The following is a 7,055-nucleotide window of genomic DNA, read 5'->3' as shown; positions in this document are numbered from 1 at the left end:
GTGCTAACTATACTTCAATAGATAAAAGTGACTTCAAAGGCAAATACAGAAAGTTACGTAGTACAGAAGACTCAGTTTTCTTAAGTAATCAAAGTCTTAATAAAGACAACATGAAGTACAGGAAATTATTTTGATAAAACACAGAATCTTTGTTTTCTAGGCAGATTACTTAAAAGATAAAAACATTTCACAATTCCATCAAGAACAGACCAATAGTCCAAGAAAATGTTGTCCTTTTAGCATGTGAAAGAAAATTAAATTTCAGTTTTATATAAGTACACTATTGATTTTAAAGCTTATTTTTCTTTACAAATTAATTTTGGCAATACCCTCTGGGGGCCGAAAATCATCACATATATATAACATGTATCTATAGACATATGTAAGAATATAGACAAATTCAAACAGAGACCCTATAGCTTTCATTCCAAAACTTTATCCATGAGTCAGGTATAACAATATAAAACTCATTAGTTTACAAAACCCAAATGTGTCTCTGATAAACCCAAATGTGTCTCTGATGGAACACGTTAAGGTTACCTACTCACATGGCTAAAGCTTTTTACTAATATTTGTGGAGAAGATTTTTAAGATTTATATTTGCCCTTTACCAGTAATCTTTTGGTGGACTAGATTTGGGGTAAGGGAGCTTCTATAGCAGTCTGTATTTTAAAAAACTTCTTTCCCTCCTTTTTCTTCTCCACTCTCAGTCAATTGTGGTCAGTGTTTTTGTTACCTGTTGGGATGTTTACATTTCAGATATGATAAATTTACAAACTCAAGGGACAAAGAAAGAATGCAAGTTTTCTCCTAGGAGTTTTGGGGTATATTTTTCTATTTATAATTCTAGAGTAATTACTATTTAAAATTGTCCTTTGTATTAGGGGTCAGACAGCATGGGGCATTCTGTCTATATCATTATCAATAACCACAACATCCTTCCCTTTGCTCTCCTCACTTTTCCAGTAATTCTACCTTTTAGCGTCTTAATCAGGCTTTGTCACAAGCGCTTGGATCTTAATCTGTGGCAATTTGTGCCCTCCTTGCTTTGCAAAATGGCATGCAAAGGTCTCCAGCTTATATCATGCTTTCCCACCTAGTCCCCAGCTACAAAGCTAGCGGAGTAGCAAACAACTGCATGTTTTTCTCTAACTTCTGCTCTTTTTCCATCTTTCTAACTTGAGCTTCAGTCTCTCACTGGGCATTGATGGCCTGCTGAACTGCCCACAATAGAGGCCAGTCCACTGTGGCAGTTGTTTGTTTCCCTTCTTTGCTGCAGTGCGCTATGCAGAGTTTCTCAAATAAATGCCTTAAAACAGCTTGCATTTTTGGGGTGTCCATGTACTTATGCAGGGTTCCATAAGCATCTGACATATGGGCCACTCTGCCCCACTTAGAGATCAATGGTCAACTTGAATTTCCCCTGCAGATGCCTCTTTCCCAAGCCGTATTTCTTTGGTTTCTTGGCTGGCTTACCAATTGTTGGTTCAGAAACTTACTCCTGTACACAGAGGGCAAGAGAGATCAAAGAAAGAGGCAGACCACTTCAGACTGGTAGGTGACAGGTTTAAGGTAACTTACTTATGAGGCTTGTCTTAAGCGGCACAAGATGAGTAGATCTCTGCACCCACATGCTGAATCTTAAAAGTTTATAGAGGCCTTAACTGGGTTCAGTCATGTATGCAGTCCAGTTGGTCTCAATAACACCTTACTCTCTCAAGGCTATGTCCTTGAAAATGGCTCCCATGGTGGGAATGGTAAGCATCCCAAGGATAGGGGAGGGGTTGAGGAGCCTCCAAGTGCTTGGGTCTAGCTCACAGGTCAACCAGCAGTCACATCCTCTCAATGACCTCCTTCAACAAATTGTATTACATAAATAGATTAATTTGGGATACAGTACATCTTTATGATGTTGAATATTCCTGTTCAGGTACATGGAATGGCTGTCATTTATTCAAATGTTCTTTTACATCCATCAGTAAGATTTTATAGTTTCCTTATATAGGAAAAACAGATATGAGAACTGAAAAAGTATCATGGTTTGAAGTTATTATTTTTTTTTCTTATTTAAAAAAAAATTTTTTTTTAAGATTTTATTTATTTATTTGACAGAGAGAGACACAGCGAGAGAGGGAACACAAGCAGGTGGAGTGGGAGAGGGAGAAGCAGGCTTCCCGCTGAGCAGGGAGCCCGATGCAGGGCTCGATCCCAAGACCCTGGGATCATGACCTGAGCCGAAGGCAGATGCTTAACGACTGAGCCACCCAGGTGCCCCTGAAGTTATTATTGTAAAGGTCTTAAGTCCTATATAATTCCATAGATTTTGAAGGCATCATTGTATTATAGCGCTGTATAATAATTAACATTTACTATTGTTTAAAATTAATGAGGAAGTTTTTCTGTTGATTGTCCCTGAGTTGGTAGATATAGATAATTGGAAGGGGAAGAGGAGCAGAAAATGAGGTTTAGCTTGAAAAATTATCCAGAGCAGGGCCGTGGTAATTGGCCTCTCCTATCCCCTCCTACTCATGTGAATGCACCCAGACTGAAGCCTAAGAAATAGTCTGTAATGAAATTGAGTGATTAACCTGGGAAGGTATAGGTCTCTCAAAGTAGAATGTTTGTGCTTACTCTGGGTTTAGAAATTATGCTAGTGCATTTAACAAGTAGTAAGGTGCCTGAGGGATTTAATGATATGATGAAGAAGACATATGATTCTTCTCTTTATAGGGGGGAAAAGTACAATTGAAACTCCAGGGAAAACAAATATGTATAAGAAATCATGGATTAAATATGAAACAAACTAAAACATGGCATGATTATAATTAATTGATGGAGACTAAACAAAGAAAATTTAACTAACTTTGATGCTTGGAAAGTTGATGCAATCAATTTTCAAATGGCATGTGTAGTGACAAAAAATTTCATCATCTCTACTTCTCTGCATTTAAAAGGAATCTATAAATGCAAGCAATATAAACTGAACTTAGACTATCTTGAACAAAAAGGGAATCTATTGACTAATAGAACTGAAAATCGAGGGGTAGTTGACTCCTCTATATCTTGTTTCTGCTTTTGTCTGTGTTGCCTTCATTATAGGGCAGGTTTTTTCATATGGAGAGGACAGTTAGCAGCTCCAGCCTTACAAGGTTTTTGGAGTTCAGTAGCTTAGAGAGACATTTTTCTTTCACCATTCTGCACATACCATTTAAGGAAAGACTAGCCCTGGAGATGGAGTACTGTGATTGGCCAGGCCATTCCTGGCCTGGTCACATGTTCGTCTCTGAGATGAGCCCTCTGGGAGCTAGATACATAGTGTTATTGGTTTCTCTTAAGAAAGAGGAGTTCTGTTGTCTGAGAAGGGACTCTTGAATGTCCTAAGCCTTTATTTCTCTACAACTGACTTAATTGGGTCAAGGAGAAACTTTCCAGTTGAGAGGAACATTGAACACAAAGCCATGGAAGCTTAAATAAGCATAGTGTCTTCATGGATCAGTGAGGGAATTGGGCTGCTAAAAAGAGAGAGATTTTGTTGGGAAATAAGGTCAAGGTCAAATTATAGAAGGTCTTAAAATAGTGCAGACATTCCAATTTGAAGCAGAAGAAAATATAATCATTAATTTCTTTCAAATTAGATAGATACCATAATGACATAGATGCAAGAAAAATCAGTATTGTTGTAGGATGGAATAGGAAGAATATAGGATAGATCAAAGGGAATGGGTTGTCCCCAGTCTGTTATAGTAATCCAGATATGAAATGATATAAGCAATTTTTGAGCACATCTCGTTCGTTTATTAATTAAAGTATCTGTTGAGTGTCTACCTTGTGTCAGGCACTGACTAGCTGTTGGGCATACAATGGTGAGTAAAAAAGGAATAAAATTAAAGAATCACGTGATGTGAAGGATAGAATAAGAGGGGTAAATTAAAATTTAAGATCTCATTTAATAGGATTTTAGAAGTAAGTAGATATACTTGAGGGAAACAGGATTGCACCAAAAACAGAATCAAAGGATATATGAACAGTAAAACAATGAATGGGTCAAATTAACATTAAATGGTTCCTATAAGATCTACAAGAACAAAAAAAGTCTGTTTTTGTTTGTTTGTTTGCATTTGCCTAATATGGTTTGCATGCACTTAGAAGGAAACCTACTGGGGTGCCTGGGTGGCTCAGTCGTTAAGCGTCTGCCTTCCGTTCTGGTCATGATCCCAGGGTCCTGGGATCGAGCCTCACATCGGGCTCCCTGCTCAGCAGGAAGCCTGCTTCTCCCTCTCCCACTCCCCCTGCTTGTGTTCCCTCTCTTGCTGTGTCTCTCTCTGTCAAATAAATAACATCTTTAAAACAAAAAAAAGGAAACCTACTAGCATTAGGATTATTGTCAAGAAAATAGAGCAGAGTTGTCAAATAACTACTCATATTTTATTGACGTGGTAATTCAAGGAAGTGATGAAAATACAAACCTAATGTAGCCAGGAAGATGAGCAGCACTAATCTTACCACAGGGGATCAAATGAGGAAACAAAGGAGGGGGGGTTGTTTTGATTAATATTAATATTAATATTTAATATTATTATATTATAATAGTATATATAATATTATATATATTAAATATATATTTAATAAATTTAATATTAAGGAAACAAAGGAAGGGGTTGTTTTGATTAATATTAATATTTAATATTATTATATTATAGTGTAGTATATATAATATGATAATATATATATTAAATATATATCTTTAATAAATTTAATATTAAAATGTAAATTTCATCATGCATATTTGAAAATCTGGGCACACTTTAAACTTGTTGGTTTTTTTCATTGACCTGATTGCCGTTCATGTAAATAAATTTGTGTTAGATTCAAATTGCTTCACTTCTTCTTCTATGACTGTTTTCTTTATAAGGACTGTTCTTAGAATGAGGTGGCATTTATTACCTTATAATTGCATGTGAATTGAATTGGGATTATTCCTTGTGGCTGTGAAGGTGTTTGTGTGTGTTGGGGCAGAGGGGACAGAGGGCATTGGGCCTGTTCTTAGGAAGCCTACAGTATAATGGATGAGATAGATATTTATACAACAATTACACAAATAATGTAGAATTATAACCATGTTAAAGGCTATGAAGGATGAATACATGAGCTCTGAGAGTTTATAATGAACATTACTGAGGCTGATACTTGAGTTGAGATTTGAAGGATTAGGAGGTCATCAAATGAAGGATACAGCATTCCAGGCTGAGCAGCCAGCAAGTGCAATGCCTAGAAAGGAAGATGTTAAGAACTGAAAGAAGGTCTGTAAGGCTGGATTGTAGGGAAGAAAATAAGGTTGGTATAATATGAAGAAGCAGAGATAGAAAGGGACAAGATCATAAAGGGCCTTATAAGCCATGATAAGAATTTTGTCCTTAGGACAATAGGAAGTCATTCCTATTGAAGTGTTCTAAGGTGCGTGTGTGTATTAGAGAGAGAGACAGAGACAAACAGAAAGTAATAAATTTGCATTTAAAATCACTCCATTGAAAGATGGATGAAGAATGGACTAGAGGGCTAGAGTAGATATGCAGCAAAACTAGTTTGGAAGCTACTATAATAATCCAGGTGAGAAAATGATGGTAACCTGGACTAAAATGGTGGCAATTGAGATGGAGAGAAATAGATGGAAAGATATGTAAGAGGTAAAATTGGTAGGGTTTGTGATAGATTAGATGTGGGGGAATGATATGAGAAGAAGACTGTCAAGGATGATGCCTAGATTTATGGCACATACAAATGGATACTGGTCGCATTTATGGAAAGACAGATAACAAAAAAAGGCCCAGCATTAGTGGAGGAAAAAACATGAATTGTGTTTTGGCTTATTGTGTAGGCAATTAAGATCTATGCATCTGGAACTCAGAGGATAGGTGTCATAGAAAGTTTCTCTTATTTTTTTACTTTTTAGCATTTAAATTCACTTATATTTGGAGAATTTTTTTACCTCAGTCTGAGGGAAACAAGAGGTGGGGCATGTGGCCTAGGCTTTCCCAAATCAAATGTACCCACCCCAAATTTTGAATTTGAAGTAAGTGACACAAAGAAGTGTGCCCTAGGAAGAATTTCTTCTGGCAGTGATGGCAGTTGAAATTAGATCAAGTTTGTAGGGCAGTTGTGGTTGTGGACGTAACAGAAGCATCTCATGCTGGTGGTAGTGGTGTGAATTGCAGTCCTTAGTGCTTGGTTGTGGTTGTGTTGTCTTGACCTCCAGTTCTGTGGTATGAGTTTGGGCATTGCTCTTTCCTAGGTTGCCTCTGAGTCTGGTTGTCTAGCTATTCTGGTGATTTTGTGATAAGCAGTATCATTTGAACAAATTCTGTTTTCGCTTACACCAGCCAGAGTCACCTTCGGTTGTTTGCCACTAAGGACGTGGATTGATACTAGAAGCCCGGGCTAGAGATATACATTTGTGGGTCATCTGTATAGTAGTTGTAGTGGAAGCTATGTAGTGGAAGCTGTAGTGGAAGCTGTGTAGTGGAAGGGACGAATTACTTTAATACAGAGTACAGAATAAGAAAAGGGCTAGGATTGAGCCTAAGGAATTTATAACATTTCATGATTCAGTGGAAGAGGATGAGTCTGAAAGAAGAGATAAATTATTAGAAATAGTAGAAAAAACAGGTAAATACTGTATCTCAGAAGCAAAGATGTTGGAGTTTTTTTAAAGTAATCTCTATGCCCCACATGAGGCTCAAACTCATGACCCTGAGATCAAGAGTTGTATGCTCTACCAACTGGGAGCCAGCCACGTGCCCTCAGGTGTTGGGAGTTATTGATTCTCACTTTACATTTGAGGAAACTAAGCTTGGGTTAGAAACCTGCCCAAAGTTTTGACTTAAGAAATGATAGAACTAGAAGTTGAATCCATATCTGTATGCCTACAAAATGGTTTATAGAGTTGATTGGATATATATAAGGGATATATCAAAGAAGACTGGGTGTTACACGCAACTAATGAATCATTGAACACTACATCAAAAACTAATGTACTCTATGTTGGCTAACTGAATTTA

Source organism: Phoca vitulina, unplaced genomic scaffold (assembly GCF_004348235.1).
Source record: "Phoca vitulina isolate PV1807 unplaced genomic scaffold, GSC_HSeal_1.0 scaffold7, whole genome shotgun sequence".
Classification (NCBI taxonomy): Eukaryota; Metazoa; Chordata; class Mammalia; order Carnivora; family Phocidae; genus Phoca; species Phoca vitulina.
The sequence above is the reverse complement of the archived record's forward strand: the minus strand, read 5'-3'. Positions refer to the sequence as shown.